Below are 24,627 nucleotides of genomic sequence, written 5' to 3' on the forward strand. Positions count from 1 at the left end.
CGCTGCCATCTCCCTGCCAACATCACTGCCATGTTTTCATGCATTCTCCACAATGCCTCTCAGCAGAGAGGCATTTCCTTTGCAAAATAGGGATCAGTCTGCTATTACACTACCTGTCCTAGAATTAAGTTCCATGACTAAAGAACATGGTCTTTTGTGGACCAAGCCCTTCTTTAATAAATAATAATATTAATGAAGAAAACACTTCAGGAGTGCTGTGGGAAACATTTATACTTCCCCACCATTTCTGATTGGGGCACTTACTCCCCCAGCTGCCAGAAGCATGGGCTGATCACTGTTCTCAACTGAGACCCAGTTCTCTGGGAATTGCTTCTACATGCCTCACCCACACTCATGCCCTACCCTGTGAGCTTTCCTTATCCAATGCCTGCAGTGAAAGGGGGAATAACGCCTGGCAGGGAACGGATGAGGGCACAACTCTATGCAGTTCACAATAGGAATGACTGAGGCCTCTATCATAGGTGCACTGGGGTTCAACTCTCCTCCTGCCTGATTTCATGTCCCTCACCTCTCACAGATGTTTTCCCAATGGCCCATCCCAATAAGCCTGCAGCATACAATCTCAGAGCCTGGGAAGCTGCCTCCTAGGAACCCAACCTATGAGGACAAACACATTCTCAAACTTCCGTGTTCTTTTAAGGAACTGTCTTGCCAGAGGTTTCAGCCCTGGGCAAGTTCACTATGAATTCAGTAAGACCAAGAAATTACAACAGAACGTTCTTAACGTTCTTGGGGTAAAAATGTTTATACTGTTTTATTCTCACAGTGGCAGGTTGAGTACTATATGTCTGCACCCAGCAGTCTGCAGAACCATAATCCACTCAGTCTCTGCTTCCATCTAGAGCACTGGGCAGAACTCTTTAAACAGAGACTCAGTCAGTAATAGCTCACTGAAGCATTAGCCTAGCAGTAGGCCAATTACATCATCAAGTAGTTTAGGGTCAGGTGAGGATCCTGGCTATAGGAACTTCCATTTTCTCCACAGAACAATCCAATAGGCATCTATATATTGAAGTCTGAAAGAAATATCATAAAGATTACTTTTCTTGATTTCTTCACAATAATCATGCCAGTACAAAAGTCCATATCCAGAATGCTTGATACACTGCAATAACCGTGCTTACACAGTAGAGTCCAGTAACATAATGTCTAGTGTTTCATTCTTAGCCAAACTCCAGTCAGGGGGCAATGTCAATAGAATTACTGTAAAATGAAGGCAGATGAGACAGAAAATATACTATACAGTTAGTTTATAGCCTGGATGGGAGTGTAGTTTTCAATCAACCCTAACTGTGCAATGAAAACATTAGCTGCACCTCTGGTGGGAGTATAGAACTTGATCTACCCAAATTGGTGAGAGAATGTTGAAATATTTTACAATAAAAATTGAATAAAGGTAGAATACACCCTGGAGATGAGTGCTTGTGTATTTTACTGGATTACAAAATTAATCCCAGCTAATTACCATAGATTTGGATTGCCCTACTGGCAGGGAAGACTTAATCTATAGAAGGTTCAGCACGGGAATCTACAGTTCAGAAGTAGCACCCAGGTCTTGTATTCTGGTCCACAGTATCTCACTTACTACACCTGTCCATAATTGGATTAAATAACTTCATGGATCAAATAACTTATGCTTTCTTTAGTTGTGTATAAGTGACTAGGACTAGGAAAATGTAGAAATAAGTATAGAGATGACAACAGAAGCCACGGTGCTTTGTGCTAAACTTAATAGTAAGTTTTGTAGTTATAATCTGTGTTTATTATTTTAAATTTTTCAAAAATTTTTAAAGAATCTAAAATATAACATTGCCTTTAAGTTTTAATTTGAAATGTTTAATAGATACCATCTATGAATTTAGTAAAAGTGAGAATTTTATTAATTTTTAATGCAAAAAGTTCTAGTTTATCATAATTACACATTTGGCTTATAATGTTTTCTAATTTGTATAAGCACATAGAAAGACTGGTTTAGTTAGGCTTCTAAGTCTATCCTATTAATTCATCTAAGGTGTTTGAGATCATTAGATAGGTTAAAATATTTTAGAAAATTTAACTAAATTTCTGAATGATTAATTTGTTAAAGTTATGAGCTAACTGAACATTAACCAAAAACAAAATGGCAGCGACAGCTTTTATTTTTATACTAAACTTACTAGATGTATAAAGAAAGAACTAGATAAAATTAAGGATTAAGAAAAATCAAGCTTTATAATTTCCAACTTTAATAATAATACAATATCTAAGTGTTCCTTCTACCTCAATTGTCAGGAATTATTTAAGCCTCACCTTCTACTGTCTGTTCAAACTATGAGTCTACCACAGCAAAATTAAATATTTTGTTAGCATTTGCATGCCCTAAAATATCAGTTGGCAATTTTCCTCTTAGCTGCTTTAAATGGCTCCCTGATTATGCTTCCCAACCTGACGGATATGATAGGAAAGGGCTGTGCCTTCTGTGTTCATTTGCTGATCTGAGTCCCAGCAACAGCAGTGATACAATTTATATGAAATAAGTCATGACTCAGACAAGAAAATCATGTCACTTTTTCCAAGAATAAAATATTATGAACCTAAAATTAAAATGAAAGTCCTTAGTCTTGGTTTGACTGAAGTTCAATCTTTGGCAAGGAAAAGGTGGGGGAGAAGTCTAAAGCAGTACTTCTCAAATTTTAATGGGCATGAGTCACCTGAGGATCTTGTTAAGCTGCAGGGTCTGATTCAGTAGGTTTGGGGAGGGGGCAGAGATTCTGCATTCCTAACAGGTTCCCATGTGTTACCTAAGCTTCTAGTTCATGGACCACATCTTGGGTAGCAAAATCATTAATGTCAATAACCCAGATTTTGTTTTGTGGCTTTTTTAACAGTGACGATTCTCTGTTGGGGTGTCAGAAAAGGAGTGACGGTGCATAAGTGCTAACCCTGGTCCTAACAGTGCATTAATGTATTTAAATAAGTTGATGTTTCACCATTTAAAGATTTTTTTGTTGAAAGAGCAACTGAAGTTAAAGCAAATCAGTAATTTCCAAACATCTACATACCAGTTTGTCAGAAAAATAAAAGATAGACATTAAACTTAAAAGCAATAAAATGTCATACATGTCAAAAAGATATGTCAAAGAAATAATCAATCTTCCCATGTCTTCTTCCATCTGCTACTTCTATAGCTTTTCTTCTTCCTTCCTAATTACAACCCTTAAGTAGAATTAGCGCCTCATATCGAAAATTACCAAGTATCATAATTCTTCCAAGTGGTAAAGATACCTCAAGACAAATGCTGGGCATAGAAGCCACAGGGCATAAATCTGCAAAAAAGTAAAAAGCTAACCTTTTCAAAGAATATTGCTTATCTCTCACTTACCAACTTTACATTTCCCTGTTATGGCCCCAGAAGATGACTTGTTAGCCAGAGATGGGTAAGATTCCTCAAGGGAGGAACAACCTAAGACAGGCACAGTTGCAGGGGGGCCATCAGGAGAGAAATTGGGGACCAACAGAGGGGAGGCTTAGAACCTCACCCCCACTGTTTTGAGAGAAATCTTCTGCATCCGTGGATGTTTTGTTGCCCTTGTCTAGCTTGGATTAATGCTTAGTCTATAGGCAGACACAGACCTGATCATCTACATTTGCCCTCTTACAGCACTAAACTATGTTTTCTACCTTTATCTTGCATCTACCTACCACTTCAGCATTTTATTAAAAAATAATAATAATAATAAGGGAGAAATGTGGGATTCACATATAAATCAAGTATAAAAATCAAACGAATAATCATATCTGACTTGATTGTTTATAGTTCATGATGTGTGATCAAAACCGAAAGTTTCTGTGATATGACTGCCCTTGCACTGTTCACCATGTAAGAACTTATTCACTATGTAAGACCTTGTTCACCATGTAAGAACTTGTTTATTATGCTTCGGAAGATTGGAGACTGTTGAGATATAGGCTTGGGGTTGATTAATGACTGTGCATTGAGTCCCCTATACAGAATTTTATTGTTGTTAACAACCATTTGATCAATAAATATGAGAGATGCCTTCTCAAAAAAAAAAAATGTCATATATGTATGCCAATAAATATATCCATTCTGATCATTAGGTAACTGAAGGCATGATTCTTCATTTCAGAAATGTATAATGCAATTTGTATTTCATAACTTAGAAACATTTTTCAGCACCATTTCCTTGGCCAATGGGCCAAGAATATTCTTTAGGTATCTTGTTTTTGTTTACCAGCAAGGTCAGCAAAGCTAGACAGCTGTAGAGCACTTGTTTCTGTATCAACACTAGGTGGTGCTATAGTACAAGTAAATAGTAAATGCACAACCAATACCTTCCCTTGACAGGATTTGATTCTTACAAATTCAATTAATCATTAAATCTCACCTACTTTCTTGTAGATAAATATCAAATCTCATCTTGCATTTTTTTCTACAGATGACTGGGCATGTTTAAAAGTTTCCTACTTCTAGAAAGCACCACAGGAATCTTCTGGTAATTTAATGTCACATAACCTAATAATTCTTGAAATGTATGAACATTTGTGTTTGTAGATATGTTTTTAATTCTTCTTAAATTACAAGGAAGAATTTTAATGATCACCTCCCTTTGAAAGAGTTGGATTCAGGTGAGTTTGAGCAAGTGAGCCAGCAAAGGGAGCTCTCACAAGACAGTCCTCATGAGACAAGAACCCAACAATAGCATTCAAAATCTAGAAATACTTGTGGTTTTTCTATTCAAACATTAGTATGAGAGGAAACCTGGCACCTGTGCAAAGTAAGTACTCCATTAATATTTATGGTGACATCAATGAAGAAGCAATGAAATGCCATACTTAGAAGAGCTAGTTTCATGACAAAAAATATTCCTTACTCTATGCTTTCTAAGGTGTTGGACTCAGTTTTCATCCCTCTATACTTTTTACACCCAGGAAATACACTGTAGCCTTGTGAGACAGTACCTTGCCCAATCACATAGTGAAGGTCAGCTCACCTGGTAAGTGTGGCCATTCATTTCTTCTTCATTGACTGTCTTGTGAGAGCTCCCTTTGCTGGCTCACTTGCTCAAACTCACCTGAATCCAACTCTTTCAAAGGGAAGTGATCATTAGGGTGCGAATGAGGGAGAAGGAAGGATATAGCACAGCCAAAAACAAAAAAGCTGTAATTAGCAGTTGAAAAGTCACCTGATGGATGTAGAAAGGGAGAAAAGGAAAAAAGAAAATAGAAACTGAAAGCAACTAAAACAGGAAAAATTTAACTTGTAATGACAGAAGGAAAGAAATGGGAGAGGTGAGCCCAGCACAAAGGTGCAATGCCTGGAGGTAAGCAAAGGAAAACTGGGGGTATCACTCAGAAGTAAAAAGTGTGATGTTGCAGGAATCACAGACAAACTTCTTGGGAATCTGATGTCTCCCACACTGAAGATCAGAATACTGGGAAGAGTTACCCAAACAACCAAGAAAAGAACCACCTCTGCTTTTAAGAAAGCATGATTTTAGACAGGCAGAGACAAGACAGTATCAGAGAATCAGGATTGGATTCCTGATTCTGACACTGTTTAGTCACATGTCCTGGGGCAAATGATATCCTCTTAAGTCTCATTTACTTGTCCTAGAGAATGATAAATGCTTTCACTACAGATTTGTGAAAAATCTTATGTAAATGTTAGTCATTTTATTAATTAAACATCTTATTATGGAAATTTTCAAACATAACAAAAACAGAGAACAGGACAATGAATCCTCACTGTCTTGCCTAAGGGCTTCAGCCCCAGGCAAGTTCACTATGGATTCAATGCGACTGATAAATGACAATGGAACTTTCTTGGGGTAAAAGGGTTTATACCTGGCTTTATTCTCACAGCGGCAGGTCGAGCCCCCATCATGTTCCCCTCCAACAGTCTACAGGTCTGTCCGTTATCCACCTCTGTCTCTGCCTCCACCCAGAGCACTGGGCGGAGCTCTTCATATAGTGACTCAGTCAATAATAGCTTATTGCTTGCAAGTGTAGAAGCATTGACCTAGCAGTAGGCCTATTATATCATCAAGTAGTTTAGAGTCAGTTAGGATCCTGGCCATAGGAACTTCCCTTTTTCCCACACTCACATACCCATCACAAGCAATAACAGGTATCAATGCTTGGCCAGTCCTCTTCATTTATATTCCCACCCACTCTCACCAACCTCAAGTTATTTTGAAAGAAATCCTAGACATGTTGTCATTTCATCTAAATAACATTCAGTATTTACTGCTAAAAGATAAGGACTCCTCTTTTTTAAACAGAACCACAATACCATTTATCTTGCCAATGGGTTTCAGCCACAGGCAAGTTAACTACGGATTCAATGAAACCGAGGAATGACAATGGAATGTTCTTGGGGTGAAAGGGTTTATACCTGACTTTATTCCTATGGTGGCAGGTCAATCACTAGAATCCCACCACTCAGAGCAAGTGTGCATGCAGCAAGCCAGTCTCTGCCTCTGGGCCTCTCTGCCCCCGCAGCCGTCTCAGTCTCTGTCCTCAGTGCTGCCACCACTCCAGCCTCTGTTCTCCTGCAGCCTCAGCCCAACGCACTCAGGGGGAGCTCTCTACACAGAATCAGTAACAATGCATTGCCCACACGTCTGTACTGAGCAGTTGGACCAGGGCCAGGTGAGAATCCTGGCCATAGAAACCTTCACTTTCTCCACACCATTATTATACTTCTACAAATTAATTCCTTAGTATTATCAAATATTAAATCAATGTCCATACTTTCTCAATTGTCATAAAATATGTAGATGTATATGTATGTATGTGTGTGTATGTATGTGTATATACACACACACGTGCACACATATATTGTTTGTATAGCCTGTATTTTGAATCAGAATCCAAACAAGGACCACACAGCTAACATGGCTTTCATATCTCTATTAATCTATAGATTTTCTCTTTCTCCCTCTCCTTCTTGGAAATTTTGATGAAGAAGAAGAGTTGTTTATCCTGTAGAATCTCACATTTTACAAGTCTGGGTTTTGTTTTGCTGACTGCAGTCCCATGGTATTGTCCAACACATCCCTCTCCACTACATTTCTTAGAAATTGCTAGTTAGATCTGAGGCTTGATCATATTCAGGCTTCTTTTTGTCTTTCTTTTTTTTTTATTTGGCAAAGCTATTCATGGGTGGGATTGTATAGTTTTGTGAAGAGTTGCATATGGTTTTTTTTTTGGTTTTTATTCCTTTTTATGGTTTTTATCAGTCAATGAAAATCACTGCCAGCAGTCCTAACTTACTCTCCAGAAGACTCCTCAGTAACCACTCAGGAAACAACATACTCTGGTCTCTTGCAAGTTTGTGGTCTTTACACTTGAAGTTCTGTCTGGCTGAATACTTAACCTCCATTTCTTTCCCAAAGTAACTTAAACATGATATTCCATTGCCTTCTGGGAAAAAAAAAAAAACTTATCTTGACAAAAATCTAGTTACAATCTGATATTCTTTCCCTTATTAATGACTTGGTTGTTCAGCTTGGATGACCATAGGATTTTTTCTCTTTTATTTTCTTTCTCCTTTTATAGTCCATTGGTTTCTGATTTCATATAGATTTTTCCTTCTTCAAACGTGTACTGCCTTTCCAACAAGGAATTTTAAATCATTAAAAAATCTATTTCAGATTGCACAGAGCTTATTGCTCAGGAGAAAGGACAGGGAGACAAAATTGTCTGGGTTCACTCTGCCCAGCCAGTTGGGAACTTACAAGATCTTCAGGCGCTCCAGCCGCCTGGCTGGCTACACAGCTCCAAGGCCCCCCCCCACCATGATACTCATTCTGCTGCGCCCTCTTCCTGGCCAGCCCACACGTGGCTCACAAACCGGCAAACCCTGCCCTGGCATCAGGCCAGTAGAGGGAAGCCCACCTACAGCAGCAACAAATGCAAAGCATAGAGGCTCATGCTTTGCCTCTGGTTCGGCCTCTGGTTCGGCCCACTGGTTCTGGCAGTGGACACAGGTATAGCAGCTGGGAAGCAGCAAACAGCTCTTACCTCCCCCCAGGCACCAACACTGCTCGCCTGCGACCCCCGACATTGCTCCAGGGCTGACCAGCTCCAGAGAGTAGAGCTTCTGGACACCAGAGGGCGCCACATACAAATATGAAATGTCAAAGGAACCTGGTTCAAAGCAAAATCATAAATACACCAGAGAAACAGTCAAATGAAACCAATCTCATGAATCTTCCTGAAAGAGATTTCAAAATAAAAATCATAAACATGCTCATGGAGGTACATAAAAATATTCAAGAACTCAGGAATGAATTCCAGTTGGAGATCCAATCACTATGGAACACAGTATCAGAAATGAAACATACAATGGAAGGTTTTAAAAGCAGATTAGATATGGTGGAGGAGATGATAAATGAAATAGAATTTAGAGAATAGGAATACAAAGAAGCTGAGGCACAGAGAGAAAAAAAGGATCTCTAAGAAAGAAAGAAGATTGAAAGAACTGACCAATACAAACAGAACAATATTTGCATTATATGGGTACCAGAAGAAGAAGAGAGAGAAAAAGTGTCTTTGAGGAGGTAATTGCTGAAAACTTCCCTAATCTGGGGAAGGAGATAGTCTCCCAGGCCATGAAGGTGCACAGATCTCCCAACACAAGGACCCAAAGAAGACAACACCAAGACATATAATAATTAAAATGACAAAGATCAAGGATAAAGAAAGACTATTAAAAGCAGCCAGAGAGAGAAATAAGATCACATACAAAGGAAAGTCCATCAGGCTATCACCAGACTTCTCAGCAAAAACCTTACAGGCCAGAAGGGAGTAGCATGATATATTTAATGCAATGAAGCAGAAGGGCCTGAACCAAGAATCCTTAATCCTGCAAGATAATCTTTTAAATCTGAGGAGAGATTAAACAATTTCCAGATAAGCAAAAGCTGAGATAATTTACCTCCCACAAACCATCTCTACAGTGTATTTTGGAGGGACTGTTATAGATGGAAGTGTTTCTTCCTAAGGTTTAATAGCCATCATCAGAGGTAATAAAACCACAGTTAAGAAAGTAGAACAGTTAATTACTAAGCAAATGCAAAATTAAATCAACCACACCCAAATTCAGTCAAGGGATAGACAAAGAGTACAGAATCTGATACCTAAAATATAAATAATGGAGGAGGAAGAAAAAGGAGGAGAAAAAAAGAACCTTTAGTTTGTGTTTATAATAGCATACTAAGTGAGTTCAGTTAAACTCTTAGATAGTAAAGAAGTTAACCTTGAACCTTTGGTAACCACAAATCTAAAGCCTGCAATGACAATAAGTACACACTTACTGATAATTACCATAAATGTAAATGGTATGAATGCACCAATCAAAAGACACAGACTCACTGAATGGATAAAAAACAAGACCCATCTATATGCTGCCTACAAGAGACTCACTTTAAACCCAAAGACATACACAGACTAGAAGTGAAGGGATGGAAAAAGATATTTCAGGCAACTAATAGGGACAAAAAAGCAAGAGTTGCCATACTTGTATCAGACAAAATAGACTTCAAACCAAAGAAAGTAACAAAAGACAAAGAAGGACATTACATAATGATAAAGGAGTCAGTCCAACAAGAGGACATAACCATTATAAATATCAATGCACCCAACACAGGAGCACCTACATATATGAAATAAATACTAACAGAATTAAAAGGGGAAATAGAATGCAAAATGCATTCATTCTAGGAGACTTCAACACTCTACTCACTCCAAAGGACAGATCAACCAGACAGAAAATAAGTAAGGAGACAGAGGCATTGAACAACACACTAGAACAGATGGATGTAACAGATATCTACAGAACTCTACACCCAAAAGCAGCAGAATACACATTCTTCTCAAGTGCACATGAAACATTTTCAAGAATAGATCACATATTAGGCCACAAGAAGAGCCTCAGTAAATTCAAAAAGATTGAAATTCTTCCAACCAGCTTCTCAGACCACAAAGGCATGAAACTAGAAATGAATTACACAAAGAATATGAAAACTCTCACAAACACATGGAGGCTACACAACATGCTCCTAAATAACCAATGGATCAACGACCAAATCAAAGCAGAGATCAAGCAATATATGGAGACAAATGACAACAATAATTCAACATGGCAAAATCTGTGGGATGCAATGAAGGCTGTGCTAAGAAGGAAGTATAATTGCAATACAGGCCGACCTCAGGAAAGAAGAACAATCCCATGTGAACAGTCTAAAGTCAGAATTAATGAAACTAGGAAAAGAAGAACAAATGAGGCCCAAGGTCAGTAGAAGGAGGGACATAATAAAGATTAAAGCAGAAATAAATTAAATCAATAAGAATAAAACAATACAAAGAATCAATGAAAGCAGGAGGTGGTTCTTCAAGAAAATAAACAAAATAGATAAACCCCTAGCCAGACTTACCAAGAAAAAAAGAGAATCTACACACATAAACAGAATCAGAAGTGAGAAAGGAAAAATCACTATGGAAACCACAGAAATGGAAAGAATTAAAAGAGAATACTATGAAAAAGTATATGCTCACAAACTGGATGACTAGAAGAAATGGAAAACTTTCAACGATGAATTTGCAGAAAGAGAAATCAGAAAAACAATTCCATTCACAATTGCATCAAAAAGAATAAAATACCTAGGAATAAACCTAATCAAGGAAGTGAAAGACCTATACTCTGAAAACTACAAGACACTCATGAGAGAAATTAAAGAAGATACCAATAAATGGAAACACATCCTGTGCTCATGGATAGGAACAATTAATACTGTTAAAATGGCCATACTGCCTAAAGCAATCTACAGATTCAATGCAATTCCTATCAAAATACCAGCAGCATTCTTCAGTGAACTGGAGCAAATCACTCTAAAATTCATATGAAATTACAAAAGACCCTGAATAGCCAAAGCAATCCTGAGAAGGAAGAATAAAGCTGGGGGAATTATGCTCCCCAACTTCAAGCTCTAGTACAAAGCCATAGAAATCAAGACAATTTGGTACGAGCACAAGAACAGAACAATAGACTAATGGAACAGACTAGAGAGCCCAGATATAAACCCAACCATATATGGTCAATTAATATATGATAAAGGAGCTATGGACATACAATGGGGAAATGACAGCCTCTTCAATGACTGGTGTTGGCAAAACTGGACAGCTACATGCAAGAGAATGAATCTGGATTATTGCTTAACCCCATAGACAAAAGTAAACTCAAAATGGATCAAAGACCTGAATGTAAGTCATGAAACCATAAAACTCTTAGAAGACAACATAGGCAAAAATCTCCTGAATATAAACATGATCAACTTCTCCCTGAATGCATCTCCTTGAGCAAGGGAAACAAAAGCAAAAATGAACACAAGGGACTACATCAAACTAAAAAGTTTCTGTACAGCAAAGGACGCCATCAACAGAACAAAAAGGCATCCACAGTATGGGAGACTATATTTGCAATTGATGTATTTGACAAGGGGTTAACATCCAAAATATATAAAGAACTCACACACCTCAACACCCAAAAAGCAAATAACCTGATTAAAAAATGGGCAGAGGATATGAAGAGACAGTTCTCCAAAGAAGAAATTCAGATGGCCAACAGACACATGAAAAGATGCTCCACATCACTAATCATCAGGGAAATGCAAATTAAAACCACAATGAGATATCACCTCACACCAGTTAGGATTGGCAGCATCGAAAAGACTAAGAACAACAAATGCTGGCGAGGATGCAGAGAAAGGGGAACCCTCCTACACTGTCTAGTGGGAATATAAGCTAGTTCAACTGTTGTGGAGAGCAATATGAAGGTTCCTCAAAAAACTAAAAATAGAAATACCATTTGACCCAGGAATCCCACTCCTAAGAATTTACCCAAAGAATACAAGTTCTCAGGTTCAAAAAGACACATGCACCCTTATGTTTATTGCAGCACTATTTACAATAGCCAAGATATGGAAGCAACCTAAGTGTCCATCAGTAGATGGATAAAGAAGAGGTGGTACATATACACAACGGAATATTACTCAGCCATAAGAAAGAAACAGATCCTACCATTTGCAACAACATGGATGGAGCTGGAGAATATTATGCTCATTGAAATAAGCCAGGCGGAGAAATACCAGTGCCAAATGATTTCCCTCATTTGTGTAGTATAACAACGAAGCAAAACTGAAGGAACAAAACAGCAGCAGAGTCAGACTCCAAGAAGGGACGAGTGGTTGTTACCAAAGGGGAGGGGTGTGGAAGGGCGGGTGGGGAGGGAGGGGGAAGCGGATTGAGGGGTATTATGTTTAGTACACATGGTGTGGGAGGTCACGAGGAAGACAGTGTAGCACAGAGAAGGCAAATAGTGAATCTGTGGCATCTTACTACACTGATGGACAGTGCCTGCATTGTCTAGTGGGAATATAAGCTATATATATTTTATATAATATAATTAGTCCTTCTTAAATATATAGTTTGGTAAACTTTGACCAATATAAGCAGGAGTGTAACCAATGCATTGGGGTATGGGGTGGGGGGTACTTGATAATATGTGTGAATGTAGTAACCACATTGTGACTTGATTATATGGGTGAATGTAGTAACCACATTGTTTTTCATGTGAAACATTCATAAGAGTGTATATCAATAATACCTTAATTTAAAAAAATTTTTTTAATGTAAAACAACAAAAAAAATCTATTTCAAGAAGTTTTCATGAAGTAGAGATCTTAATAATGGTGTTAGTCCACTGCTTTAGTTTTCTTTCTTGGAGACTACTATAATCTCCGTGGCAATCAACCCTTTTCTATTATTTTTTCTCACATCCTTTTTCTCTCTATTTATTTTTCCTGAGGTATTATTTTATATAATAGAATTAGTCCTTTTTAAATATATAGTTTGGTAAACTTTGACCAATATAAGCAGGAGTGTAACCAAATACAAACATTTCAATCACCCCAAAAAGTTTTCTCATGCTCTTTGTAGTCAATCACCTCCCTTTTCCCCATAATCTATATACTCCCAGACTCAGGCAACCACTAATCTTTTTCTGTCCTTATATTCTCTTTTCTAGAACATCATTTAAATGGAATCATACAGCATGTAGTCTTTTTTGTGTCAGGCTTACTTCATGTAGCATGATTTTGAAATTTATGCAAGTTGATGCATGTATAATTAGTTCCTTCTTTTTGTTGGTAAATAGTGTTCCTTCACGGATAAATGAAAATTCCATTACCTATTCATCAGTTGATGGGCATTTGGATTGTTTCTCCACTTGGGGGCTATTAGGAAAGTCTTCCCTCCCATATTCTAGATTTCTTAAGGTATTATCTGTTTTGTTTATTTGCCCTGTGTTCCTTTCTTCTAGTATAGTCTTCATTCCTGAAATTATTTTCCCTTTTATTTCTAATTCTTTTCTGAGTTTTTCATCTCTCGTAAAAATCTTGCTTCCCTTCAATCACCATATTTCTGAGTTTTACTAATTCTGACTCATGTTTTTCTTTCACAGCTTCTGTAATTTTTAAATTGTTTTTGACTCAATTAGAATTACTAGGGGCCTGCCTGTGGCTGACAGGGCTGAGGGCAAGGGTCACTCCAGGGCCTGTAGAGCTGCTGTGGCGGCAGAAGGCCTAGCAGCCAAAGAGACTATGCAAGAATGGAGGAAGCTTCCAGGTCTCGCTACACGAGCCCCACCCCACCCTCTCCACACACACACACACACACCTCCCTCTTTGTCAGGAACATCATAGATGCCACCAGAAAATCTAAAGTAGCCCATAGTAGATAGCAAGCGCACACAGTTTGAACCAACCTGTCAGCTAGAATCCAGACATAAACAGTAGGCAAGACAAACAGCACGTAAAGTTCAAGTATCAAGGAGTTCAAGAGGGAAGGTGGACACAGATATAAAGGAGGGCAAGTCTTTATCAAGCAAAAGACAAAGGACAAAACCAGGTTGAGACTTTGGCTTTCCTACATTTACTCAGAGTTGCAGTCAAAACCAAGTCTGATTTTGTTGGTTCTGTGTCTCATAAACTCCATCTTGCAAGCCTTAAAGCTTAAAGGTCAAGGTTCAAGATCAAGTGACACGGTGTGTCCTTAGAACTAGTCATATTTGAAGATGTTTGTAATACTGAAGGTGCTCTTTATAACCTCAATACAAAGTAGGTATGTGACCATCAGATTGAAATCATTTGCACAAGGTGATCACAAAACACCAATCCAAATGAAATCAAAAGAATGTCACTATTGCTTTCCAAGTGACCACAGGAGATCAAGAAGCCCCAGCCAAAGAAGAACTCAAAGTAGTTCTTCATGGGGAAGAAACAGGAGGCAGTCTGATAGCCTTAAAGAGTCTCAACACAGGTGATTTTCTTTTAGCCAGTCTAAATCTTGCTGCAAGTCACTATCAAGGCAGTCAGTCTACCTCAGCAAGGCAGTCACAAACCCCATAAAGGAATGGTTCTAGAGGGTGGTCAAGGTCCAAGTCTTTATAAAAAAAGGTCCAAGTCAATAGGAAAATCACAATCAAGTTCACCTCAAAGCAGACTGACTCAGGAACAAAAATCACAATCACCTGGAAGACATTCTGATTCCATAGCAAGATCCCCATGTAAATCTCCCAAAGGGTATGCTAGTTCTGAAATTGAAGCACAGACAGCAAAACACTTGCATTTTGGATCACATTCCAGATCTCGGAGTTACCATCATAGAAACAGTTGGTGAACAACAACAGAAGAATGCTGCATAGCCTTTAATGTAAGGTATTAAACCTCTCGTGTTAAATAAAAATTCTTCAAGGCTTACAGAAAATGTGACTTGATATCAGTTACTTTGGGCATGTGCAAGAAATAAAACCTCTCTAGCTCTGGGTTAATTAAGATTTGGTCTCAGTTCAAGAGTCCACACTGCAAATTATTATGTGTCTGATGTCACCGTATTATAGACTATTTTTTGTTTACATTGTGGCAGAAGGGTACTTTTCAAAGGAAATGGGTAAAATGGAACTAATCGAGAAAATTCTACTTGTATATTAAGTATTGGTAATAAAGTATTACCCAAAAATATTTTTTACTTTAAATCACTTTACTTGATGTAAAAAGTAATTATGACTGTATACATAGGGCAGACATAAGCTATTTGACACCTATGTCTTTCTTGTTTCTTCTGTTTAAATTTGGACCAATTCCTGATGGATATCAGTTCATATTACAAAATTCCAGCAATTCCTAAAAGTAGAATTTATAAAGAGATCAAGCATTCAAAAGATACATTCTCTCCTGAGCTCAAAAAAGGTTTTATTTTTACTGGGTGGAACAGTATAGTTAACATTAAATTGCATCCTGTGCCATGTTTATTCACTTCAGAAATATGCTAACATTTTTAAGATACTAAACTTTGGGTGGTTCGAGACTATTCTAAAAATTATGTGCAACACTCATTATCCAAAAATATTTGTATTAAGCCTTATACATTTGAAGAGTGGTACATTTTATATAAAAATCATATTTTATACCATTATTTCTACATACCTATTTTTCATGTACTGCTATTTTTTTCTTTTTAGATTTCTAGCTCAAGACCTTAAATTGTACAGAATAAGTCTGATTATTTTTGAAACTGTTTAGTACCTTGTATGAAACTCAAGACTACATCTGCAAAAAACAACTTTGCAGTATTCGGATTTACATTACACTGCCCTTCATTTTTTTAAACCAAATAATCTTATTGACATTAATTGCTTTTGTAGTTGTTAAAACTGAAAATGTCCTTAAAATGTGTTTATAGTTCACATTTTTTTGGAGGTTTTGGTAGTATTTGTGATAAAATGGTTTTATGTATGATTATAGGAACATATTTATAGAGTTCTATTTGTGTACCTTGTTGAATTATACTGAAAATTAAAAATTCTCAGTACAGTTAATATTTGTATCTAAGTGCTTAAGAAAAAAGTCTCTTTTATCATATACTATCAGCATATAGGAGCCAGTGTTGCTTCTATTTGTTTTGAATACAAATTCCATTTTCTTTGCATTTTAGATCCTATGTGTAAGAAAGAGTTTTACAAAATAATTTATATGCTGGCAATATTTGGAAAAGTTCCATTAATCCATGTATATTGTACTTTCTGAATAGATTTTCCCTAATTACAGCAGTTTACTTCAAAACTACAACTCTTTGAAGTATTCAGCTGTAATAAAATTTACTTATAAAGTTACACGTCACTACTGAAAATTTAAAGTATAGTCTAAAGAAAAAGCAAGATGAATATAATAGTATATTTTTATATTTTCTAAATAAATGGGTTTACAAAAAACAAAATATTATATAGGTATCATTTTCAAGTTTTGTGGGTATATACTTCTGGCATGTTTTCATTATAAAGATGTTATTCTCTCCTTATTCTCTTTGTTTAAAATATAGCAATTTTGTATGGTAATCAAACCTGTTCCATTGCTCATTTTCTTTATTATTATTGTGGCTATTAATAATAATTCTAAGGGTATTTGCAATTACAAATAATATAGGAAAACTTCCTAAGAAAACTAAGTACAACATCAACAACACCTATAATTATACAGCTTCTGTCATCTATGGAAAGTAGGTAATATTATTGCAGTCCATGTATTTATGAAATCAGTATTTACCCTTACTTCACTGAAGAAGAAACTGATGTGCCTGAAAATTAAAAGCTTCAAATTAACTGGAGGGCAGTATTACAACTCTAAGCTCCTAACTACCAGACCATACAAAAATACGTAAATAATTAGAATGAAGATTCATTATCCTAACATGAAGAGTTGTACTTTCCAAGCCGATTTCTCTCCACTTTGCATTCCTTTTAGAAAATGAAAGCAAATTTGATATATTTCTGACTGCTAACATAGCTTTATGGTAGTAAAAGAATTATCATCTTGAACAAGTTAACTTTCATTTATATATTTAACATGTATTTGTCAAGACTTTTCATTCATGCTAACTTGCTATCAAGTAAGCAGATGGGAACAAGATGTGACTTTGATCATTGGGGAAGATCTAGCAAATCTGGTGTAATCTCTAAAATACAAAGTAAATAATTGTAAGTTGCTAAAATGATGATCAGGTCAACCTTGCAAAGCTGGGAGAGGAAGGTTTCAGGCAAGTAAGTCAAAGAGAAATGTTTACATTTTCTATTTTGATATAACTTGGGTCCTGTTACATAACTAAGGTTTATGGTCTCTGAACTGAGATGAAAATGCCAACAGGAACAACTCAGAAATGTCATGTTTATGAAGTAGACAGGAAACATGTGGTCCGGAGTCCGGGCCCTGTCTGTGTAGCTTCTCCAGGCACCTGAACTTGATCAGGACGTCAGCCCCGGCGGCACACAGGGAAGAACTCACAGTGTGGTTATCACACAGACATCTTTCTGTTTGGTTTCACTCTTTCATTTTAGACTCAATTGTGCTCAAGTTCTGCAATTCATTCTAGATTAGCCAGAAGCTTGGGATTTCTGAGTTTTGCCTGCCCTAGCCCAGTGCTAAGAACTAGGGGGAAGGAGTGCTCTCAGTATATTTACTGTATGAAGAACTCTGTTACAGGGCAAATTTCTAAATTTGAGCTGCTTGCACTCTACACCAGGGCCGTTTGAGGGCAAAGCTGTTCAGGATCCTCAGGGGTTCAACCTGGTATCGCCAAAAACGCCCATTGCAAGAGATCTTCAGGCCCTTCCCTGTCCCAGTTTGATCAAGACCTACCTCTTCCACCCTGAATTCCCTCAGGCCCTACTCAGCTAGATGACGAGGCCCTATCAGCAGATTAATTCAGTGGTTCCTCAACTTTGTCTTCACCAAGAAAACTATTTTGTTAGCTCTCACCTCTACCCAATCCTTCCCCACAATAAACCCCATATTCTGAAAGATTGTGCCTGTTGGTCAAGCTAAATTTATTTAGAAATCATTATTTTTCCATTTTTCTATTTATTCGATGACAAATACAAATACCTCTCAGACTCCCTGACCAATATGACATATAAAAGATGTTTTATACCTCATGGGCTTGTTAGAATTTCCAACAGAGGCTATAAAAAAAAATGTCAGTCAGTGAATACATATCATGGATATATGTACAATTTCCATTAAGCTTTTTGAAGTCTCCAAAGTAGTTTGAAGAGTATCATGTATTTGGATATCACAGGTTGATGATCATTGATTTTCTTCATATTAAGTTATTTTTCCTAATATGTGTTTTTTTCTCCTCTTGGGTAAGATAACATCTTTGATAAAAATGCATATAATTATTAGCACTAAAGCAGGAGCAAGTCCATTAAGAGTTTTATCTGAGGTCCATGAACATGATCCAATTCTCTGACTCTGGTCATCATCAGCCCTGTCTGCACCCACAAATATGTAACAATTGCAGGTACCATTTTGAAACAGATATTTTCACCCAGACATTTGACAACCAGTATTAAACCATAATATAAGCCTACTTGATTTAGATTTTATATCCACCAAAATTGTTTCAATTTGAAAGTATAACTCATTTTATAAGTCTTGCTATCAGCTCCATATTTTCATTATTTGATAAAGAAACAAAAATATCTTGCATGTTTACTTCTGAAAAGAATTGTGTTTGGTGATTTCTTTAAACAGAGTATTATAGCTCTTGACACTGTATTGTCAAAAGAATTCTGCTCCCTATATTTTTGTTCTTTTTTAAGTCAAAGTTAAAGTACATTTCTGTGAAGTAAAGATAGTATCTCTACTTTTTTTCATTTTGAAATATTTGCCAAATTAAATAGTATGGCACTATATGATATTTAAAGACTGTTCAACATTTAAAATTAAACCATGGTGAATGTTGCTTTTCATATAAAGCATTGTGGTAGTATTTCAACTGATTTTCACGGATCCTATCAGCCTTAGCACTATTACTGTATAGACTTAATAACCAAATATTCTCATGCATTTATCAAAAAATTATTAATCCTTAATTTTTTAATTTTTGAAAGGCATTTATTTCTTTTCTACATATGCTCCTCCACCACTAAGTAAAGGCAGAATCAAAAACCAAAACCAAGAGCAAAAAAAACCCAACCCCAAAACTTTGCCCTTAAAAAAAATGACAAAGTAAAGATTTCAACAAAATCCCTTCCTCTATACCTTAACTCTCATCCAAGAGGTCACTCCAAAATATCCTGCTTTGATCAATGGACTTTCCCCACCAACCCATTTTTATAATTATCTAGGAAAATGGACAACCAGTAAACTCAGTCATTTGTTTGGGATTTATACTCATGTACCTTCAAAGTAGGTTGGGGCGGGTTACACACACATATATATATATATATATATATATATATATACATATATATACATACATATATATACATATACATATATATGTTATGTGTATATATAATTAAAATATAGGATAGCCCTGATAAAACAGATCAGAATCTCTTTAAAGGGGATAAAGGGGACAGGGACTATAAGGTTCACCATATTTTTTCCCAGCATCAACATCACAAAGGAAAATTCTGAAATGAACTAGTTTTACTTCAATAAAAAGGGGAGGACAAGCAAATTTATTTACAAGGAAGAACTTCCTGGGATTTTGAGTAAACCATGTTTGATGACAATGTGACAAATACACTAAGACACTATTTCAAAGGATAATTCTCATAGCTGCCTCAACTGTGGTATGTTCAAGGAAAACACTATTCAACTGCTGCATATACAAAAAAAAGACAACTTTTTAAATGAAAAAAGAAAGAAAACAATATAAGAAAGCATTTATGTTGGGGGCAATAATCCTATTCATTTCAAATCTATAATTGTATGCCTTTTTAACTACATAACAAAAGGAAATGTAAAATAAAAAATAGCTCTTTACCTAAAAATCTGGAAGTTTTCATCTCATGTAAAAATCCAGTTTTCACTGTTATTTATATTCCTGCTGGCCTGCTCCAGCAAACCACTGGTCCTAACACTGTGTCATCTCATCTTCTACAGCTTTGTATCAGCAAGGGCAAGACCAAGTATTGCCATGTATGGAAGCCCTGCAGAAGTCACACGTGGCCACATGAGAAGTTACACTCTGACTGGAAACCTTGTGAGTGTTTAGTTCCAGGAGAAGGACAAGCATTCTCACTGAGTTGCAATCTAACACACAACTCGCTACAGGGGTCTGCCGTGTCTACACTTAAGAGATCTTACTGTTTCTTTGAAGACCCAGATGCAATAGGAGGAGAGCCATCCACGTTAATTTCCCTAACTTATTTATTGCTAGTAGCTATTGGACATTAAAAAAACTGCCAGTGAAAAGAAAGATCCTGTGGGAGGCAACTGGGCATAGAACTCAGGGAAAAGACTTTGAAGACAGGTCAGACAGCGCAGGCAGAATAAGGTCATCTGGCTGGTTTTACAGCTGATGGAAATCTGCGTAACTTGAAGCTGTCCATATTTATGGTTTCTTATGCAAAATCATAAAGTAAATTAAGGTATTAAGTTCAAATTTCAGAGAAGAACTAAAGAGAGAGACTCTAAGAGTTTCACCAAACAATTTGTTTCTAAGAAATGCTAACTTGGATGCCATTCAGCAGACAGATTTGATTTGTAATTTGGCTTAAAGAGTCAGTTTAAAAAAACTCTATTATCCATCTACATTTGCCCTCTTACAGCACTAAATTATGTTTTCTACCTTTATCTTGCATCTACCTACCACTTCAGCATTTTATTTAAATAAATAAATAAATAAAGGAGAAATGGGATTCACATATAAATCAAGTATAAAAATCAAATGAATAATCATATCTGACTTGATTGTTTATAGTTCATGATGCGTGATCAAAACTGAAAGTTTCTGTGATATGACTGCCCTTGCACTGTTCACCATGTAACTTATTCACTATGTAAGAATTTGTTCTCCATGTAAGAACTTGTTCGTTATGCTTCAGAAGATTGGAGACTGTTGAGAATTAGGCTTGGGGTTGATTAATGATTGTGCATTGAGTCCCCTATACAGAATTTTAATTGTTGTTAACAACCATTTGATCAATAAATATGACAAATGCCCTCTCAAAAAAAAACAAAAAAAAAAAAAACTATTTTCACTACAGGAATTTCAAATAGCTAATAAGCATTTGGCAACCTGACTTTCAATAGCCCAGTTAGCCTACACAGGCATTTATTTCAAGAGTAAAGTACTAGTTACCAAACTGGATTATAACACTGGTTTATGCTTCATCTGAGGGGAAATACAAATCCCATCACCTCCTAACTTCGTCATTTAGAGCTGCGGGATATAAAGGAAAGGACGCTGGGTGGAGGATCAGAAAACTGGGGTCTGACCTAGATTCCGTCCCTTGTTAGGAGTGCCAATCTGAGAACTCATTTAACTTCTCTGGGCATCTGCTTTCTCAGCTGTAGAATGAGGAAGAGTGTTGGACCATGTTCAGGTTTCACCCCATTCTAACATGAAAACAAAAATTATCCCGCTTCTCTAAATGTCCTTATTTGGAAAATCCTACCTTTTACACTGATATGTTTACTGCCTACAACAATAAATGAGATTTCTGAAGCCAGGACTCCCTTCCCATGATGAAGTCTTCAAAGTCATGTTCTCTCCACCACTACTACCACCATTCTTTCTTATTCAGGGAGTTAAACTAGATCACAGAGGATTAAGGGTCCCTGACTTCCATCCTTACAACCAATAGGTAGCTTAATAATACAAATATCATATATGATAGTAGCACTTTTATTTGCCTGGAGTATCCACAAATATTATTCCATTGCTAGCAGCTACCTAGTAAGGTAAATGGTAAATATTATTATTCTTATTCTTATAGAAGAATTAAATGAGACTTAGAGAGGTTCAGTGACTTGCCGAGGTAGGCAGGAATGTCTCACAATCAACCAACAGAGTGTTTATTGATAGAGTCGCCAGAGGGCAGCACTGCAAAATTTACCAAAATGTAAAACATGCAAGCCTTCAACCAAGCAATTCCAATTTTAAATATTTTAGACAAGTACAAAAAGATACATGTTCAAAGATAATAATCAAATACCTTTTATAATAGGGAAAAAATAGAAGCAAGCTATATATTCATCATTAGAAGACTAAGCACATAAATTAGGGCACATCCACGCAGTGGATTACTATGCAGCATTAAAAATGATAGCACAGAGCTATAGTTAATTAAATGGAAATATGGCCACAACTTACCTTGGAGTTAAAGAGAAGGGGTGGAGGAGTACTGCATCAAATAGCAATCAGCACTTCAGCACTATCCAATAGAACTTCAGCAATTATGGAAATGTTCTGTACTGTTGTGGCTTGTGAGACTAAGCAGCTGAACTTTTCTTTTAGTTTTATTCAAGTTTAAGTAATTTAAGTTTAAATATCTGTATGTGGCTAATGGTTACCATATTGGACAGCACAGTAGATCTGATATTTACTTTATGACTATGTGTCACTTTATTATCAGAAAAAATATAAAATGTTTTGTTTAAACATCAACAAAAAAAAAACCAACCATCCTGTGCCTACTAGACAGCCAGAACACACAAGAATAAACTAGTCTACAACAGGTTTACCTAAGGAGCCGCTGTGCCTGCAGCATGAGACCCCAGTTCATGTGTGGTTTCTATACCTCGGCAAAATTGTGCTAATTTGGCAAGTTTCCCAGATACCAGTTCACATACTAGCAAATAAATAGCTTTTTGCCAAGAAAACTATATCCTTTGTGTTAGGTCTGTATAATAGACCAGAAAGAAAGAGTGATAAATAGAAGCAGAAAACAGAGGCTGTAGCTTTGAAAGCAGGGCCAGATTTTTTGAAAGGGTGATAAATTATCCAACTCATTGAAATGGATTTGTAATGATTTAGGAAGCTCATGTTTTCTACTTACAAGTTTTGATTATATCAAAATGTGCTGAGACAACAAAATGTCTTATTTTCTCATATACAAGCCAGTATAAAATTTAGTCTTAGGAAATCATGTGAACTAGCTAAAAGCTAATTTGACTTAGACTTGCACAAGCAGGAGGAATGTCTTGTCTGTTCACAGGCATTTCCACACTCCAATTTGCAAATCTAAAGCAACATTTCCCTCCTTCCCCAGTCAACTAAATCTTCCACTACCAGATTATTAGATAGGTGAGACAAAATACCTACTTTCTACATTTGTGTTTTTCTTAATATTTTCATATTATAAATAAGATATAGTAAACATTCATATAGAAGCCTTTTTTTCTATGTGGGGACTTAAAGAAGCCTTTTTAAAGACTGAATTGGCCCAAATTGTAGCAATCTTAACAATAAAACTATAATTAACCGAAGTCCTCAATTAATTGTATCCTCCCCTTATTCCACTTCTTAGAAGAAAATACAAATCCCAAAGATGACACTGAAGGAAAGAGGAAACATTCAGCATAAATATCTTATTACATCTAAATCTACACTGCTCTATTTTGTGAAAATGATATTCCAAGTGATAACCTCAAAAGCTGCAATATACTTAATCCTGAGAAAGATTAGAAATGTTCAGCCCTATACACTTGAAATTTGGGGAGAAACTATGCTAACACATATTAGAAAATATTTTAGCACAATATAAAATCAAATTTGTCTTTCATTTCAGAAATGTCAAATGAAATGTGTCCTTGCAGTCCTTGTTAATTAAGGCTATAGTTCATGGCCAAATGCAATTTATAGAAGAGTGTATTTTATTTATATATATATATATAGCTTCCACAAACATAACATACTTATACATGCACACATTTGCCAGTTCATCCTGCCATAGTCACAAATGCAGCAAGCAGTGTGGGGACTGGGAAATAATCTTCATCATCATAACTACTAACATTTACCTAGTACCTGAGAGGTTTCCAAGTTCTTCTAAGGAATGATCTTACTTGATTTTTACAATAGCCTTTAGAGGTAAATATTTATGGCAAAGAAAATTAAGGCTCATAGGAATTATGATTTGCTTGGTGTTTAACTTCTAGTGGGTAGCAGAGATAGGATCAGAACCAGGCATGCCTATCTCCAAATCCTGGAGACTTCCCACTCTGCCTCATTCCCAGCACTGGACCAGCAGGAAGGGGAGAGGTGTGAGGGCAGGAATGACAACTGACTGTCTGCTAACTCCCATTCCAGCAGTATAAGCTGGTTGATATTAATAAGGCATCAAGTTTTCATTGCTTCCAATGTGCTCCTAAAATCGCTGAGGCAGCCTGAATTAAAAGAGCCATCATCGGGATAAAGAACAAGGACATCTTAAATATGCCCTACAAGCCTCAATCCAGTTTAAGAATTCCTTCAACTGTTTTGTTAGAAGTTACTACCCATGTGCTCAGAATCTATTTTCTTCTGCTTGAATTAGCAGTCCCTGAGCCGTATGATTCAAGGCAATAACTGGCAGTTAATCAGCAGGGCCTCTTTCTGAACTCTTTCCCTTCCATCTACATTCTATGGGCCCAGAGCCCTCTTCGCCACCAACAAACGTTTTTTTAAGAAAGCATCTGGCATTTATTCTTGATGTGAATATAAGCCAATATATTACTTACCCCCAATGACATTTATATTTAATGCTTTATT

The 24,627-nt window shown here is 36.6% G+C and overlaps 1 protein-coding gene and 1 pseudogene across 4 annotated transcripts in view; one reads left to right on the forward strand and one right to left on the reverse strand.

The window, feature by feature from the left end:
* Window positions 1-24,627, reverse strand: part of AKAP6 (A-kinase anchoring protein 6) — a 631,616-nt gene that overhangs the window by 362,182 nt on the left and 244,807 nt on the right. The gene's annotated exons all lie outside the window — the stretch shown is intronic.
* On the forward strand, window positions 13,771-15,394 carry LOC118910247 (serine/arginine-rich splicing factor 12-like; annotated as a pseudogene).

The sequence above is a fragment of the Manis pentadactyla genome, chromosome 11 (assembly GCF_030020395.1).
Source record: "Manis pentadactyla isolate mManPen7 chromosome 11, mManPen7.hap1, whole genome shotgun sequence".
In the NCBI taxonomy this organism is placed as follows: domain Eukaryota; kingdom Metazoa; phylum Chordata; class Mammalia; order Pholidota; family Manidae; genus Manis; species Manis pentadactyla.